A 17,570-nucleotide genomic window follows, 5' to 3' on the forward strand; every position below is an offset into this window, starting at 1 on the left:
CTCGCGACCCACCCACGGGTGAACCTGGTCAGGGTACTTTCTGTCAGGGGCAGACTCTGATCCGGGCGGGCTACCGGTGTCTCTGTTTGCTCCTTTCTTTCTTCCATTTCGGGAAAGGCTTCCTTACTGGGTGTGGAAATCTCCTATGCCTTTCCTCGCCTATTCTGTCAGCTTTCAAATTCTCTTTCAGTTGCCACCCTCACAGATGGATTAGGAAACTCTTTCCGGTGCACTCATTAGTGAAATGACCTCAATGACGCTGGAATCCAATATCTAGTCGCCGATTTTTAGCGAGTCCACACGCCAGGGTGGTTGGGGTCCAATGCAGCCCCGGCCAGGCCCAGGCCCCTTGGACTGGGCCACAGGAGGACACAGAGGAGGGTCCCGGCCCCCACGGTAGCGTTGCCGGCAGTTCTCCAAGGGCTTGGGGGTTTTCCAGAGGGAGGAGATGGAGGGGACTGATTTCTTCAGCGCCCCACAAACCACGCCACCCCACCCCACCCAAGGGACACATCCCGAGAGAGAGACGCCCCATACACTCGCTCCCCTCCCCCGTGCGCTGTGCCCCAGCCCTGGCCCGGGGGAATAGGCGGCCGCCCGGCCACAGGGTGGGGGGCGCAACTGAAAGGGGTTGTGGGGGAGGGCGGCCCCTGGCTGGGGTCAAAGGGCGAGCGCCCCGCCCGCCCGTGCGCAGTCAGCGCGCTGGGGGTGGGGGCGGGGAGGTGAAGGAGGCCAGGCGAGGAGAGGAGGGGGGCTGGAAGGTCTCCACCTTGGCGGGTCCAGCCGTGGAGGCGCATCTTGTGTGAGTGTGAGTGAGTGAGTGAGTGTGAGTGTGTGTGTATAGAGAGACAGCCCCCAACCCCGGCCCGCCGCTCCCTGCCCGCCCCGCCTGTCACCCCCGTCCCTCGGAGCCCGCCGGACCCGGCCGGCGAACTCAACAGGCCCGGCCCGGCGCGGGTCAGCGCCGGCGCGGGGCCTGGGGCGGGAGGAGGCGGCGGGGAAGCGCAGAGAGGCTCGGCTTCCTGAGCGGGGCAGGGGCGCCCTCCGCCGTCCACGGCCACACCACCCTGAACGCGCCCGATCTCGTCTGATCTCGGAAGCTAAGCAGGGTCGGGCCTGGTTAGAACTTGGATGGGAGACCGCCCGGGAATACCGGGTGCCGTAGGCTTCTTCTTTTTTTATTTATTTTTTTTTTTTGCCTCTGGTTCTGTCGCGTTTCTGGGAGTGCGGGGGCGGCCCGGGGTGGGGGTGACCCCCACCCTCAGCGCCCGCCGCGGTGCCTGGCGCCCCAGCCCGCACTGTGGGGCCTCCTCTTGTCCCGAGCCGCCACACCGCCGCCACGCGGCAGCATGCGTGGCTTCTGGACTGTCAGGTCTCAGACCAAAGGTCTGCTCTGTGGGAACCGACACGCTGGAGGAAACCTTGAGAGTCTGAGAGGGGAGGGAGTTCCCGAAGAAGGCCAGGATGTCATTTTGAGGGAGTATGTGACCAGAACTCCTCCCGTTGCTTTTGGGGTTCTATGGGCTACACGTAGGAATCTTTGGTGGTGGCACCTGATGTTGGGGGATCCGGAGTCACACCCCGACCTGCTCCACAGGCCTCCTTTTACTATTCTCTTCGGATTCATTATTTATTTATTTATTTATTTATTTATTTATTTATTTATTTATTTATTTTTTGAGACAGAGTCTCGGTTTGTTGCCCAGGCTAGAGTGAGTGCCGTGGCGTCAGCCTAGCTCACAGCAACTTCAAACTCCTGGGCTCGAGTGATCCTTCTGCCTCAGCCTCCCGGGTAGCTGGGACTACAGGCATGCGCCACCATGCCCAGCTAAATTTTTATATATATATCAGTTGGCCAATTCATTTCTTTCTATTGATAGTAGAGACGGGGTCTCGCTCTTGCTCAGGCTGGTTTTGAACACCTGACCTTGAGCAATCCGCCCGCCTCGGCCTCCCAAGAGCTAGGATTACAGGCGTGAGCCACAGCGCCCGGCCGGATTCATTATTTTTAAAAAGTGTCTCTTATCTCTATTATTGCATTTTCTTTTCTCTCTCTTTTCAAGCAGATGATGGGAGTCCAAGTATTAAGGTGACATGTGTTGCCCGTGCCCCCCTCTCCCCCCCCCCGTGTTCTTATTCATTTACCTCTCATGTTGTTCCAGCGTATTGTGGGGGTACCAATGTTAAGGTCGGGTGCGTTGCCCTCTCCCAGCCTCCCCCCTCGGGTCAGAGCTTCAAGTGCGCCCATCCCCCAGTCGGTGCGCACCCACCCCATTCCTAATGGATGTGTATGCCCATCCCCTCCCCCCACCCGCCCGACACCCACCCGATGAAGGTGATTCCTCTGTGTCCACTTAGGTGTCCATCGGTTCGTACCCATTTGCTGGTGAGCGCGAGCACGTGGTGCTCGTGTGTCCATTCTTGGAATGCTTGGCTTACTGGAACGGGTTCCAGCTCTGGCCAGGAGAACCACGAGAGGTGCCCCCTCACCGCTGCTCCTCACAGCCGAATAGCACTCCGTGGTGTCCACGCGCCACATTTCATTTACGCACTCGTGGGTCGATGGGCACTCGGGTCGCTTCCAGGTCTTTGCGATTGTGACTTGTGTCCTGACTCTAACCCTAACCCTTACCCAGCCCGTCTCCTCCACGGCCCCTGCCTGACTGACTCCATCCCGCCCGGCCTGTCACCTGTCACCGTCCTCTACCCCTGCCTGACACGCTCCTCCCTGCCCGGGCCGTCACCATCCTCGGCCCCTGCCTGACGGGGCTCCTCCGTCGCCTGGGCCTTCCAAGGGCTTGGTGTGGACGCTGGTTCCAGGACGCCCTCCCAGGAACCCGGTAGCAGGGCGGCCGCGGCGTCTCGCACAACCCAACCGTCCGCCGGCCGGCCGCCTGTCCCTAAGTGGCCTGCGGGGGACGTGCTCCCGCTGTGCCGTGGGGGCCCAGCCTGGTGCCTTCTCTGAGGCCCCGTGGCTGCCGCTCCCCGCAAGGGGAGAGCCGCGGAGGTGGGGACCGCCTCCTCATGGGGACGTACACCCAGCTCTCCAGGTCGGATTCCGGGGCTCTCTGTGCTGCCAGAAGGCCCAGCTGGCCTGCGGGTCCTTAGAGTGGCAAAAACATCCGAAAACTGAGATTGAGGGTCCGGTGGGTGTCTGCACTTTTCTGCTGGGCGCCCCAGGGAGGCCTGGGGGCTGGCTGGACAACGCGGTCTGCTGGGCTGGGTGGGGGGGTTTGGAGGAGCAACTGATGCCCTTTGCACTTTGGGTAGCAAGTGTCTGAGGTGTCTCTGGGCCCTGCGCCAGGTGGGGGCGGGGGCGGGGGCGGGGTGGGAGGAGGAGGAGGAGGCGGGAAGGGCTGTGGCCTGCAGTCGTGTTCCCCGGGGTGGCACAGCATGTGGCTTCTTCCACGGGCTGCTTGGCCTGGGCTCCCTGCACCTGGGCCTTTGGAGGACTGGCCCTGTGCTTGCCAACACTTCCTGCAGGGACCCAGAGCTGGGAGGTTGCATCTCTCAGCCCTGGGTCGGGCAGAGCCCCAGCGGGCCCTGCCCACAACCTCTCTCAGCACGGGTCCCCCAGAAGGCTCCTTTGGGACCAGGATTCTCTTGCGGGTGACTCTTTAAGGTCTGGCCCCTGGATGGAGGGGCACCAGGAGTAGAGGAGCAGGAAGGGGAAGGGGGTGGCCATGCGAGGGGACACTTTCAGGCCAAGTCCCAGCTTCAGTCTGATCCTCCTAGGAACCCCGGTGTGGACATCACACCTCCTGGTTGCCCTGCTCTGAGACAAGGAGCCGGGCTTCGCATTCCCACAGCAGCCAGTCGTGGGCTGAGGACACCTGGGGCGTTGGGAACTCCCTGGCTTCTCCTTGGATTAACATCTGGAGCTGCTTGGGAATTGTGCCGCCACACACACCCGAGTGCAGGTGTCTTCTGCACAGACCGCGGGCCTGGCTCTTCTGAATGCCGCTAGCTCGCCACCCACAGACGGGTGAACCTGGTCAGGGTGCTTTCTCTCAGGGGCAGACTCTGATCCGGGCGGGCTACCGGTGTCTCTGTTTGCTCCTTTCTTTCTTCCATTTCGGGAAAGGCTTCCTTACTGGGTGTGGAAATCTCCTATGCCTTTCCTCGCCTATTCTGTCAGCTTTCAAATTCTCTTTCAGTTGCCACCCTCACAGATGGATTAGGAAACTCTTTCCGGTGCACTCATTAGTGAAATGACCTCAATGACGCTGGAATCCAATATCTAGTCGCCGATTTTTAGCGAGTCCACACGCCAGGGTGGTTGGGGTCCAATGCAGCCCCGGCCAGGCCCAGGCCCCTTGGACTGGGCCACAGGAGGACACAGAGGAGGGTCCCGGCCCCCACGGTAGCGTTGCCGGCAGTTCTCCAAGGGCTTGGGGGTTTTCCAGAGGGAGGAGATGGAGGGGACTGATTTCTTCAGCGCCCCACAAACCACGCCACCCCACCCCACCCAAGGGACACATCCCGAGAGAGAGACGCCCCATACACTCGCTCCCCTCCCCCGTGCGCTGTGCCCCAGCCCTGGCCCGGGGGAATAGGCGGCCGCCCGGCCACAGGGTGGGGGGCGCAACTGAAAGGGGTTGTGGGGGAGGGCGGCCCCTGGCTGGGGTCAAAGGGCGAGCGCCCCGCCCGCCCGTGCGCAGTCAGTGCGCTGGGGGTGGGGGCGGGGAGGTGAAGGAGGCCAGGCGAGGAGAGGAGGGGGGCTGGAAGGTCTCCACCTTGGCGGGTCCAGCCGTGGAGGCGCATCTTGTGTGAGTGTGAGTGAGTGAGTGAGTGTGAGTTTGTGTGTATAGAGAGACAGCCCCCAACCCCGGCCCGCCGCTCCCTGCCCGCCCCGCCTGTCACCCCCGTCCCTCGGAGCCCGCCGGACCCGGCCGGCGAACTCAACAGGCCCGGCCCGGCGCGGGTCAGCGCCGGCGTGGGGCCTGGGGCGGGAGGAGGCGGCGGGGAAGCGCAGAGAGGCTCGGCTTCCTGAGCGGGGCAGGGGCGCCCTCCGCCGTCCACGGCCACACCACCCTGAACGCGCCCGATCTCGTCTGATCTCGGAAGCTAAGCAGGGTCGGGCCTGGTTAGAACTTGGATGGGAGACCGCCCGGGAATACCGGGTGCCGTAGGCTTCTTCTTTTTTTATTTTTTTTTTTTTGCCTCTGGTTCTGTCGCGTTTCTGGGAGTGCGGGGGCGGCCCGGGGTGGGGGTGACCCCCACCCTCAGCGCCCGCCGCGGTTCCTGGCGCCCCAGCCCGCACTGTGGGGCCTCCTCTTGTCCCGAGCCGCCACACCGCCGCCACGCGGCAGCATGCGTGGCTTCTGGACTGTCAGGTCTCAGACCAAAGGTCTGCTCTGTGGGAACCGACACGCTGGAGGAAACCTTGAGAGTCTGAGAGGGGAGGGAGTTCCCGAAGAAGGCCAGGATGTCATTTTGAGGGAGTATGTGACCAGAACTCCTCCCGTTGCTTTTGGGGTTCTATGGGCTACACGTAGGAATCTTTGGTGGTGGCACCTGATGTTGGGGGATCCGGAGTCACACCCCGACCTGCTCCACAGGCCTCCTTTTACTTTTCTCTTCGGATTCATTATTTATTTATTTATTTATTTATTTATTTTTTGAGACAGAGTCTCGGTTTGTTGCCCAGGCTAGAGTGAGTGCCGTGGCGTCAGCCTAGCTCACAGCAACTTCAAACTCCTGGGCTCGAGTGATCCTTCTGCCTCAGCCTCCCGGGTAGCTGGGACTACAGGCATGCGCCACCATGCCCAGCTAAATTTTTATATATATATCAGTTGGCCAATTCATTTCTTTCTATTGATAGTAGAGACGGGGTCTCGCTCTTGCTCAGGCTGGTTTTGAACACCTGACCTTGAGCAATCCGCCCGCCTCGGCCTCCCAAGAGCTAGGATTACAGGCGTGAGCCACAGCGCCCGGCCGGATTCATTATTTTTAAAAAGTGTCTCTTATCTCTATTATTGCATTTTCTTTTCTCTCTCTTTTCAAGCAGATGATGGGAGTCCAAGTATTAAGGTGACATGTGTTGCCCGTGCCCCCCTCTCCCCCCCCCCGTGTTCTTATTCATTTACCTCTCATGTTGTTCCAGCGTATTGTGGGGGTACCAATGTTAAGGTCGGGTGCGTTGCCCTCTCCCAGCCTCCCCCCTCGGGTCAGAGCTTCAAGTGCGCCCATCCCCCAGTCGGTGCGCACCCACCCCATTCCTAATGGATGTGTATGCCCATCCCCTCCCCCCACCCGCCCGACACCCACCCGATGAAGGTGATTCCTCTGTGTCCACTTAGGTGTCCATCGGTTCGTACCCATTTGCTGGTGAGCGCGAGCACGTGGTGCTCGTGTGTCCATTCTTGGAATGCTTGGCTTACTGGAACGGGTTCCAGCTCTGGCCAGGAGAACCACGAGAGGTGCCCCCTCACCGCTGCTCCTCACAGCCGAATAGCACTCCGTGGTGTCCACGCGCCACATTTCATTTACGCACTCGTGGGTCGATGGGCACTCGGGTCGCTTCCAGGTCTTTGCGATTGTGACTTGTGTCCTGACTCTAACCCTAACCCTTACCCAGCCCGTCTCCTCCACGGCCCCTGCCTGACTGACTCCATCCCGCCCGGCCTGTCACCTGTCACCGTCCTCTACCCCTGCCTGACACGCTCCTCCCTGCCCGGGCCGTCACCATCCTCGGCCCCTGCCTGACGGGGCTCCTCCGTCGCCTGGGCCTTCCAAGGGCTTGGTGTGGACGCTGGTTCCAGGACGCCCTCCCAGGAACCCGGTAGCAGGGCGGCCGCGGCGTCTTGCACAACCCAACCGTCCGCCGGCCGGCCGCCTGTCCCTAAGTGGCCTGCGGGGGACGTGCTCCCGCTGTGCCGTGGGGGCCCAGCCTGGTGCCTTCTCTGAGGCCCCGTGGCTGCCGCTCCCCGCAAGGGGAGAGCCGCGGAGGTGGGGACCGCCTCCTCATGGGGACGTACACCCAGCTCTCCAGGTCGGATTCCGGGGCTCTCTGTGCTGCCAGAAGGCCCAGCTGGCCTGCGGGTCCTTAGAGTGGCAAAAACATCCGAAAACTGAGATTGAGGGTCCGGTGGGTGTCTGCACTTTTCTGCTGGGCGCCCCAGGGAGGCCTGGGGGCTGGCTGGACAACGCGATCTGCTGGGCTGGGTGGGGGGGTTTGGAGGAGCAACTGATGCCCTTTGCACTTTGGGTAGCAAGTGTCTGAGGTGTCTCTGGGCCCTGCGCCAGGTGGGGGCGGGGGCGGGGGCAGGGTGGGAGGAGGAGGAGGAGGAGGCGGGAAGGGCTGTGGCCTGCAGTCGTGTTCCCCGGGGTGGCACAGCATGTGGCTTCTTCCACGGGCTGCTTGGCCTGGGCTCCCTGCACCTGGGCCTTTGGAGGACTGGCCCTGTGCTTGCCAACACTTCCTGCAGGGACCCAGAGCTGGGAGGTTGCATCTCTCAGCCCTGGGTCGGGCAGAGCCCCAGCGGGCCCTGCCCACAACCTCTCTCAGCACGGGTCCCCCAGAAGGCTCCTTTGTGACCAGGATTCTCTTGCGGGTGACTCTTTAAGGTCTGGCCCCTGGATGGAGGGGCACCAGGAGTAGAGGAGCAGGAAGGGGAAGGGGGTGGCCATGCGAGGGGACACTTTCAGGCCAAGTCCCAGCTTCAGTCTGATCCTCCTGGGAACCCCGGGGTGGACATCACACCTCCTGGTTGCCCTGCTCTGAGACAAGGAGCCGGGCTTCGCATTCCCACAGCAGCCAGTCGTGGGCTGAGGACACCTGGGGCGTTGGGAACTCCCTGGCTTCTCCTTGGATTAACATCTGGAGCTGCTTGGGAATTGTGCCGCCACACACACCCGAGTGCAGGTGTCTTCTGCACAGACCGCGGGCCTGGCTCTTCTGAATGCCGCTAGCTCGCGACCCACCCACGGGTGAACCTGGTCAGGGTACTTTCTGTCAGGGGCAGACTCTGATCCGGGCGGGCTACCGGTGTCTCTGTTTGCTCCTTTCTTTCTTCCATTTCGGGAAAGGCTTCCTTACTGGGTGTGGAAATCTCCTATGCCTTTCCTCGCCTATTCTGTCAGCTTTCAAATTCTCTTTCAGTTGCCACCCTCACAGATGGATTAGGAAACTCTTTCCGGTGCACTCATTAGTGAAATGACCTCAATGACGCTGGAATCCAATATCTAGTCGCCGATTTTTAGCGAGTCCACACGCCAGGGTGGTTGGGGTCCAATGCAGCCCCGGCCAGGCCCAGGCCCCTTGGACTGGGCCACAGGAGGACACAGAGGAGGGTCCCGGCCCCCACGGTAGCGTTGCCGGCAGTTCTCCAAGGGCTTGGGGGTTTTCCAGAGGGAGGAGATGGAGGGGACTGATTTCTTCAGCGCCCCACAAACCACGCCACCCCACCCCACCCAAGGGACACATCCCGAGAGAGAGACGCCCCATACACTCGCTCCCCTCCCCCGTGCGCTGTGCCCCAGCCCTGGCCCGGGGGAATAGGCGGCCGCCCGGCCACAGGGTGGGGGGCGCAACTGAAAGGGGTTGTGGGGGAGGGCGGCCCCTGGCTGGGGTCAAAGGGCGAGCGCCCCGCCCGCCCGTGCGCAGTCAGCGCGCTGGGGGTGGGGGGCGGGGAGGTGAAGGAGGCCAGGCGAGGAGAGGAGGGGGGCTGGAAGGTCTCCACCTTGGCGGGTCCAGCCATGGAGGCGCATCTTGTGTGAGTGTGAGTGAGTGAGTGAGTGTGAGTGTGTGTGTATAGAGAGACAGCCCCCAACCCCGGCCCGCCGCTCCCTGCCCGCCCCGCCTGTCACCCCCGTCCCTCGGAGCCCGCCGGACCCGGCCGGCGAACTCAACAGGCCCGGCCCGGCGCGGGTCAGCGCCGGCGCGGGGCCTGGGGCGGGAGGAGGCGGCGGGGAAGCGCAGAGAGGCTCGGCTTCCTGAGCGGGGCAGGGGCGCCCTCCGCCGTCCACGGCCACACCACCCTGAACGCGCCCGATCTCGTCTGATCTCGGAAGCTAAGCAGGGTCGGGCCTGGTTAGAACTTGGATGGGAGACCGCCCGGGAATACCGGGTGCCGTAGGCTTCTTCTTTTTTTATTTTTTTTTTTTTTGCCTCTGGTTCTGTCGCGTTTCTGGGAGTGCGGGGGCGGCCCGGGGTGGGGGTGACCCCCACCCTCAGCGCCCGCCGCGGTGCCTGGCGCCCCAGCCCGCACTGTGGGGCCTCCTCTTGTCCCGAGCCGCCACACCGCCGCCACGCGGCAGCATGCGTGGCTTCTGGACTGTCAGGTCTCAGACCAAAGGTCTGCTCTGTGGGAACCGACACGCTGGAGGAAACCTTGAGAGTCTGAGAGGGGAGGGAGTTCCCGAAGAAGGCCAGGATGTCATTTTGAGGGAGTATGTGACCAGAACTCCTCCCGTTGCTTTTGGGGTTCTATGGGCTACACGTAGGAATCTTTGGTGGTGGCACCTGATGTTGGGGGATCCGGAGTCACACCCCGACCTGCTCCACAGGCCTCCTTTTACTATTCTCTTCGGATTCATTATTTATTTATTTATTTATTTATTTATTTATTTATTTTTTGAGACAGAGTCTCGGTTTGTTGCCCAGGCTAGAGTGAGTGCCGTGGCGTCAGCCTAGCTCACAGCAACTTCAAACTCCTGGGCTCGAGTGATCCTTCTGCCTCAGCCTCCCGGGTAGCTGGGACTACAGGCATGCGCCACCATGCCCAGCTAAATTTTTATATATATATCAGTTGGCCAATTCATTTCTTTCTATTGATAGTAGAGACGGGGTCTCGCTCTTGCTCAGGCTGGTTTTGAACACCTGACCTTGAGCAATCCGCCCGCCTCGGCCTCCCAAGAGCTAGGATTACAGGCGTGAGCCACAGCGCCCGGCCGGATTCATTATTTTTAAAAAGTGTCTCTTATCTCTATTATTGCATTTTCTTTTCTCTCTCTTTTCAAGCAGATGATGGGAGTCCAAGTATTAAGGTGACATGTGTTGCCCGTGCCCCCCTCTCCCCCCCCCCGTGTTCTTATTCATTTACCTCTCATGTTGTTCCAGCGTATTGTGGGGGTACCAATGTTAAGGTCGGGTGCGTTGCCCTCTCCCAGCCTCCCCCCTCGGGTCAGAGCTTCAAGTGCGCCCATCCCCCAGTCGGTGCGCACCCACCCCATTCCTAATGGATGTGTATGCCCATCCCCTCCCCCCACCCGCCCGACACCCACCCGATGAAGGTGATTCCTCTGTGTCCACTTAGGTGTCCATCGGTTCGTACCCATTTGCTGGTGAGCGCGAGCACGTGGTGCTCGTGTGTCCATTCTTGGAATGCTTGGCTTACTGGAACGGGTTCCAGCTCTGGCCAGGAGAACCACGAGAGGTGCCCCCTCACCGCTGCTCCTCACAGCCGAATAGCACTCCGTGGTGTCCACGCGCCACATTTCATTTACGCACTCGTGGGTCGATGGGCACTCGGGTCGCTTCCAGGTCTTTGCGATTGTGACTTGTGTCCTGACTCTAACCCTAACCCTTACCCAGCCCGTCTCCTCCACGGCCCCTGCCTGACTGACTCCATCCCGCCCGGCCTGTCACCTGTCACCGTCCTCTACCCCTGCCTGACACGCTCCTCCCTGCCCGGGCCGTCACCATCCTCGGCCCCTGCCTGACGGGGCTCCTCCGTCGCCTGGGCCTTCCAAGGGCTTGGTGTGGACGCTGGTTCCAGGACGCCCTCCCAGGAACCCGGTAGCAGGGCGGCCGCGGCGTCTCGCACAACCCAACCGTCCGCCGGCCGGCCGCCTGTCCCTAAGTGGCCTGCGGGGGACGTGCTCCCGCTGTGCCGTGGGGGCCCAGCCTGGTGCCTTCTCTGAGGCCCCGTGGCTGCCGCTCCCCGCAAGGGGAGAGCCGCGGAGGTGGGGACCGCCTCCTCATGGGGACGTACACCCAGCTCTCCAGGTCGGATTCCGGGGCTCTCTGTGCTGCCAGAAGGCCCAGCTGGCCTGCGGGTCCTTAGAGTGGCAAAAACATCCGAAAACTGAGATTGAGGGTCCGGTGGGTGTCTGCACTTTTCTGCTGGGCGCCCCAGGGAGGCCTGGGGGCTGGCTGGACAACGCGGTCTGCTGGGCTGGGTGGGGGGGTTTGGAGGAGCAACTGATGCCCTTTGCACTTTGGGTAGCAAGTGTCTGAGGTGTCTCTGGGCCCTGCGCCAGGTGGGGGCGGGGGCGGGGGCGGGGTGGGAGGAGGAGGAGGAGGCGGGAAGGGCTGTGGCCTGCAGTCGTGTTCCCCGGGGTGGCACAGCATGTGGCTTCTTCCACGGGCTGCTTGGCCTGGGCTCCCTGCACCTGGGCCTTTGGAGGACTGGCCCTGTGCTTGCCAACACTTCCTGCAGGGACCCAGAGCTGGGAGGTTGCATCTCTCAGCCCTGGGTCGGGCAGAGCCCCAGCGGGCCCTGCCCACAACCTCTCTCAGCACGGGTCCCCCAGAAGGCTCCTTTGGGACCAGGATTCTCTTGCGGGTGACTCTTTAAGGTCTGGCCCCTGGATGGAGGGGCACCAGGAGTAGAGGAGCAGGAAGGGGAAGGGGGTGGCCATGCGAGGGGACACTTTCAGGCCAAGTCCCAGCTTCAGTCTGATCCTCCTAGGAACCCCGGTGTGGACATCACACCTCCTGGTTGCCCTGCTCTGAGACAAGGAGCCGGGCTTCGCATTCCCACAGCAGCCAGTCGTGGGCTGAGGACACCTGGGGCGTTGGGAACTCCCTGGCTTCTCCTTGGATTAACATCTGGAGCTGCTTGGGAATTGTGCCGCCACACACACCCGAGTGCAGGTGTCTTCTGCACAGACCGCGGGCCTGGCTCTTCTGAATGCCGCTAGCTCGCCACCCACAGACGGGTGAACCTGGTCAGGGTGCTTTCTCTCAGGGGCAGACTCTGATCCGGGCGGGCTACCGGTGTCTCTGTTTGCTCCTTTCTTTCTTCCATTTCGGGAAAGGCTTCCTTACTGGGTGTGGAAATCTCCTATGCCTTTCCTCGCCTATTCTGTCAGCTTTCAAATTCTCTTTCAGTTGCCACCCTCACAGATGGATTAGGAAACTCTTTCCGGTGCACTCATTAGTGAAATGACCTCAATGACGCTGGAATCCAATATCTAGTCGCCGATTTTTAGCGAGTCCACACGCCAGGGTGGTTGGGGTCCAATGCAGCCCCGGCCAGGCCCAGGCCCCTTGGACTGGGCCACAGGAGGACACAGAGGAGGGTCCCGGCCCCCACGGTAGCGTTGCCGGCAGTTCTCCAAGGGCTTGGGGGTTTTCCAGAGGGAGGAGATGGAGGGGACTGATTTCTTCAGCGCCCCACAAACCACGCCACCCCACCCCACCCAAGGGACACATCCCGAGAGAGAGACGCCCCATACACTCGCTCCCCTCCCCCGTGCGCTGTGCCCCAGCCCTGGCCCGGGGGAATAGGCGGCCGCCCGGCCACAGGGTGGGGGGCGCAACTGAAAGGGGTTGTGGGGGAGGGCGGCCCCTGGCTGGGGTCAAAGGGCGAGCGCCCCGCCCGCCCGTGCGCAGTCAGTGCGCTGGGGGTGGGGGCGGGGAGGTGAAGGAGGCCAGGCGAGGAGAGGAGGGGGGCTGGAAGGTCTCCACCTTGGCGGGTCCAGCCGTGGAGGCGCATCTTGTGTGAGTGTGAGTGAGTGAGTGAGTGTGAGTTTGTGTGTATAGAGAGACAGCCCCCAACCCCGGCCCGCCGCTCCCTGCCCGCCCCGCCTGTCACCCCCGTCCCTCGGAGCCCGCCGGACCCGGCCGGCGAACTCAACAGGCCCGGCCCGGCGCGGGTCAGCGCCGGCGTGGGGCCTGGGGCGGGAGGAGGCGGCGGGGAAGCGCAGAGAGGCTCGGCTTCCTGAGCGGGGCAGGGGCGCCCTCCGCCGTCCACGGCCACACCACCCTGAACGCGCCCGATCTCGTCTGATCTCGGAAGCTAAGCAGGGTCGGGCCTGGTTAGAACTTGGATGGGAGACCGCCCGGGAATACCGGGTGCCGTAGGCTTCTTCTTTTTTTATTTTTTTTTTTTTGCCTCTGGTTCTGTCGCGTTTCTGGGAGTGCGGGGGCGGCCCGGGGTGGGGGTGACCCCCACCCTCAGCGCCCGCCGCGGTGCCTGGCGCCCCAGCCCGCACTGTGGGGCCTCCTCTTGTCCCGAGCCGCCACACCGCCGCCACGCGGCAGCATGCGTGGCTTCTGGACTGTCAGGTCTCAGACCAAAGGTCTGCTCTGTGGGAACCGACACGCTGGAGGAAACCTTGAGAGTCTGAGAGGGGAGGGAGTTCCCGAAGAAGGCCAGGATGTCATTTTGAGGGAGTATGTGACCAGAACTCCTCCCGTTGCTTTTGGGGTTCTATGGGCTACACGTAGGAATCTTTGGTGGTGGCACCTGATGTTGGGGGATCCGGAGTCACACCCCGACCTGCTCCACAGGCCTCCTTTTACTTTTCTCTTCGGATTCATTATTTATTTATTTATTTATTTATTTATTTTTTGAGACAGAGTCTCGGTTTGTTGCCCAGGCTAGAGTGAGTGCCGTGGCGTCAGCCTAGCTCACAGCAACTTCAAACTCCTGGGCTCGAGTGATCCTTCTGCCTCAGCCTCCCGGGTAGCTGGGACTACAGGCATGCGCCACCATGCCCAGCTAAATTTTTATATATATATCAGTTGGCCAATTCATTTCTTTCTATTGATAGTAGAGACGGGGTCTCGCTCTTGCTCAGGCTGGTTTTGAACACCTGACCTTGAGCAATCCGCCCGCCTCGGCCTCCCAAGAGCTAGGATTACAGGCGTGAGCCACAGCGCCCGGCCGGATTCATTATTTTTAAAAAGTGTCTCTTATCTCTATTATTGCATTTTCTTTTCTCTCTCTTTTCAAGCAGATGATGGGAGTCCAAGTATTAAGGTGACATGTGTTGCCCGTGCCCCCCTCTCCCCCCCCCCGTGTTCTTATTCATTTACCTCTCATGTTGTTCCAGCGTATTGTGGGGGTACCAATGTTAAGGTCGGGTGCGTTGCCCTCTCCCAGCCTCCCCCCTCGGGTCAGAGCTTCAAGTGCGCCCATCCCCCAGTCGGTGCGCACCCACCCCATTCCTAATGGATGTGTATGCCCATCCCCTCCCCCCACCCGCCCGACACCCACCCGATGAAGGTGATTCCTCTGTGTCCACTTAGGTGTCCATCGGTTCGTACCCATTTGCTGGTGAGCGCGAGCACGTGGTGCTCGTGTGTCCATTCTTGGAATGCTTGGCTTACTGGAACGGGTTCCAGCTCTGGCCAGGAGAACCACGAGAGGTGCCCCCTCACCGCTGCTCCTCACAGCCGAATAGCACTCCGTGGTGTCCACGCGCCACATTTCATTTACGCACTCGTGGGTCGATGGGCACTCGGGTCGCTTCCAGGTCTTTGCGATTGTGACTTGTGTCCTGACTCTAACCCTAACCCTTACCCAGCCCGTCTCCTCCACGGCCCCTGCCTGACTGACTCCATCCCGCCCGGCCTGTCACCTGTCACCGTCCTCTACCCCTGCCTGACACGCTCCTCCCTGCCCGGGCCGTCACCATCCTCGGCCCCTGCCTGACGGGGCTCCTCCGTCGCCTGGGCCTTCCAAGGGCTTGGTGTGGACGCTGGTTCCAGGACGCCCTCCCAGGAACCCGGTAGCAGGGCGGCCGCGGCGTCTTGCACAACCCAACCGTCCGCCGGCCGGCCGCCTGTCCCTAAGTGGCCTGCGGGGGACGTGCTCCCGCTGTGCCGTGGGGGCCCAGCCTGGTGCCTTCTCTGAGGCCCCGTGGCTGCCGCTCCCCGCAAGGGGAGAGCCGCGGAGGTGGGGACCGCCTCCTCATGGGGACGTACACCCAGCTCTCCAGGTCGGATTCCGGGGCTCTCTGTGCTGCCAGAAGGCCCAGCTGGCCTGCGGGTCCTTAGAGTGGCAAAAACATCCGAAAACTGAGATTGAGGGTCCGGTGGGTGTCTGCACTTTTCTGCTGGGCGCCCCAGGGAGGCCTGGGGGCTGGCTGGACAACGCGATCTGCTGGGCTGGGTGGGGGGGTTTGGAGGAGCAACTGATGCCCTTTGCACTTTGGGTAGCAAGTGTCTGAGGTGTCTCTGGGCCCTGCGCCAGGTGGGGGCGGGGGCGGGGGCAGGGTGGGAGGAGGAGGAGGAGGAGGCGGGAAGGGCTGTGGCCTGCAGTCGTGTTCCCCGGGGTGGCACAGCATGTGGCTTCTTCCACGGGCTGCTTGGCCTGGGCTCCCTGCACCTGGGCCTTTGGAGGACTGGCCCTGTGCTTGCCAACACTTCCTGCAGGGACCCAGAGCTGGGAGGTTGCATCTCTCAGCCCTGGGTCGGGCAGAGCCCCAGCGGGCCCTGCCCACAACCTCTCTCAGCACGGGTCCCCCAGAAGGCTCCTTTGGGACCAGGATTCTCTTGCGGGTGACTCTTTAAGGTCTGGCCCCTGGATGGAGGGGCACCAGGAGTAGAGGAGCAGGAAGGGGAAGGGGGTGGCCATGCGAGGGGACACTTTCAGGCCAAGTCCCAGCTTCAGTCTGATCCTCCTGGGAACCCCGGGGTGGACATCACACCTCCTGGTTGCCCTGCTCTGAGACAAGGAGCCGGGCTTCGCATTCCCACAGCAGCCAGTCGTGGGCTGAGGACACCTGGGGCGTTGGGAACTCCCTGGCTTCTCCTTGGATTAACATCTGGAGCTGCTTGGGAATTGTGCCGCCACACACACCCGAGTGCAGGTGTCTTCTGCACAGACCGCGGGCCTGGCTCTTCTGAATGCCGCTAGCTCGCGACCCACCCACGGGTGAACCTGGTCAGGGTACTTTCTGTCAGGGGCAGACTCTGATCCGGGCGGGCTACCGGTGTCTCTGTTTGCTCCTTTCTTTCTTCCATTTCGGGAAAGGCTTCCTTACTGGGTGTGGAAATCTCCTATGCCTTTCCTCGCCTATTCTGTCAGCTTTCAAATTCTCTTTCAGTTGCCACCCTCACAGATGGATTAGGAAACTCTTTCCGGTGCACTCATTAGTGAAATGACCTCAATGACGCTGGAATCCAATATCTAGTCGCCGATTTTTAGCGAGTCCACACGCCAGGGTGGTTGGGGTCCAATGCAGCCCCGGCCAGGCCCAGGCCCCTTGGACTGGGCCACAGGAGGACACAGAGGAGGGTCCCGGCCCCCACGGTAGCGTTGCCGGCAGTTCTCCAAGGGCTTGGGGGTTTTCCAGAGGGAGGAGATGGAGGGGACTGATTTCTTCAGCGCCCCACAAACCACGCCACCCCACCCCACCCAAGGGACACATCCCGAGAGAGAGACGCCCCATACACTCGCTCCCCTCCCCCGTGCGCTGTGCCCCAGCCCTGGCCCGGGGGAATAGGCGGCCGCCCGGCCACAGGGTGGGGGGCGCAACTGAAAGGGGTTGTGGGGGAGGGCGGCCCCTGGCTGGGGTCAAAGGGCGAGCGCCCCGCCCGCCCGTGCGCAGTCAGCGCGCTGGGGGTGGGGGCGGGGAGGTGAAGGAGGCCAGGCGAGGAGAGGAGGGGGGCTGGAAGGTCTCCACCTTGGCGGGTCCAGCCGTGGAGGCGCATCTTGTGTGAGTGTGAGTGAGTGAGTGAGTGTGAGTGTGTGTGTATAGAGAGACAGCCCCCAACCCCGGCCCGCCGCTCCCTGCCCGCCCCGCCTGTCACCCCCGTCCCTCGGAGCCCGCCGGACCCGGCCGGCGAACTCAACAGGCCCGGCCCGGCGCGGGTCAGCGCCGGCGCGGGGCCTGGGGCGGGAGGAGGCGGCGGGGAAGCGCAGAGAGGCTCGGCTTCCTGAGCGGGGCAGGGGCGCCCTCCGCCGTCCACGGCCACACCACCCTGAACGCGCCCGATCTCGTCTGATCTCGGAAGCTAAGCAGGGTCGGGCCTGGTTAGAACTTGGATGGGAGACCGCCCGGGAATACCGGGTGCCGTAGGCTTCTTCTTTTTTTATTTATTTTTTTTTTTTGCCTCTGGTTCTGTCGCGTTTCTGGGAGTGCGGGGGCGGCCCGGGGTGGGGGTGACCCCCACCCTCAGCGCCCGCCGCGGTGCCTGGCGCCCCAGCCCGCACTGTGGGGCCTCCTCTTGTCCCGAGCCGCCACACCGCCGCCACGCGGCAGCATGCGTGGCTTCTGGACTGTCAGGTCTCAGACCAAAGGTCTGCTCTGTGGGAACCGACACGCTGGAGGAAACCTTGAGAGTCTGAGAGGGGAGGGAGTTCCCGAAGAAGGCCAGGATGTCATTTTGAGGGAGTATGTGACCAGAACTCCTCCCGTTGCTTTTGGGGTTCTATGGGCTACACGTAGGAATCTTTGGTGGTGGCACCTGATGTTGGGGGATCCGGAGTCACACCCCGACCTGCTCCACAGGCCTCCTTTTACTATTCTCTTCGGATTCATTATTTATTTATTTATTTATTTATTTATTTATTTATTTATTTATTTATTTATTTTTTGAGACAGAGTCTCGGTTTGTTGCCCAGGCTAGAGTGAGTGCCGTGGCGTCAGCCTAGCTCACAGCAACTTCA

At 62.1% G+C, this 17,570-nt stretch overlaps 5 non-coding genes across 5 annotated transcripts; all 5 read left to right on the forward strand.

Annotated features, from left to right (window-relative positions):
- The first annotated feature begins 1,049 nt into the window (after positions 1–1,049).
- On the forward strand, positions 1,050–1,168 carry LOC142874119 (5S ribosomal RNA). Its single transcript, XR_012921954.1, has one exon. It is a non-coding gene; the product is annotated as a 5S ribosomal RNA (ribosomal RNA).
- A 3,848-nt stretch (positions 1,169–5,016) lies between these two features.
- Positions 5,017–5,135, forward strand: LOC142874130 (5S ribosomal RNA). The gene has a single exon (XR_012921957.1). It is a non-coding gene; the product is annotated as a 5S ribosomal RNA (ribosomal RNA).
- Positions 5,136–8,964: 3,829 nt separating this feature from the next.
- LOC142874141 (5S ribosomal RNA) lies at positions 8,965–9,083 on the forward strand. Its single transcript, XR_012921966.1, has one exon. It is a non-coding gene; the product is annotated as a 5S ribosomal RNA (ribosomal RNA).
- Positions 9,084–12,917: 3,834 nt separating this feature from the next.
- On the forward strand, positions 12,918–13,036 carry LOC142874152 (5S ribosomal RNA). The gene has a single exon (XR_012921976.1). It is a non-coding gene; the product is annotated as a 5S ribosomal RNA (ribosomal RNA).
- A 3,828-nt stretch (positions 13,037–16,864) lies between these two features.
- LOC142874163 (5S ribosomal RNA) lies at positions 16,865–16,983 on the forward strand. Its single transcript, XR_012921986.1, has one exon. It is a non-coding gene; the product is annotated as a 5S ribosomal RNA (ribosomal RNA).
- The last annotated feature ends 587 nt before the right edge of the window (positions 16,984–17,570 follow it).

The sequence above is a fragment of the Microcebus murinus genome, chromosome 11, assembly GCF_040939455.1.
Source record: "Microcebus murinus isolate Inina chromosome 11, M.murinus_Inina_mat1.0, whole genome shotgun sequence".
Lineage (NCBI taxonomy): Eukaryota > Metazoa > Chordata > Mammalia > Primates > Cheirogaleidae > Microcebus > Microcebus murinus.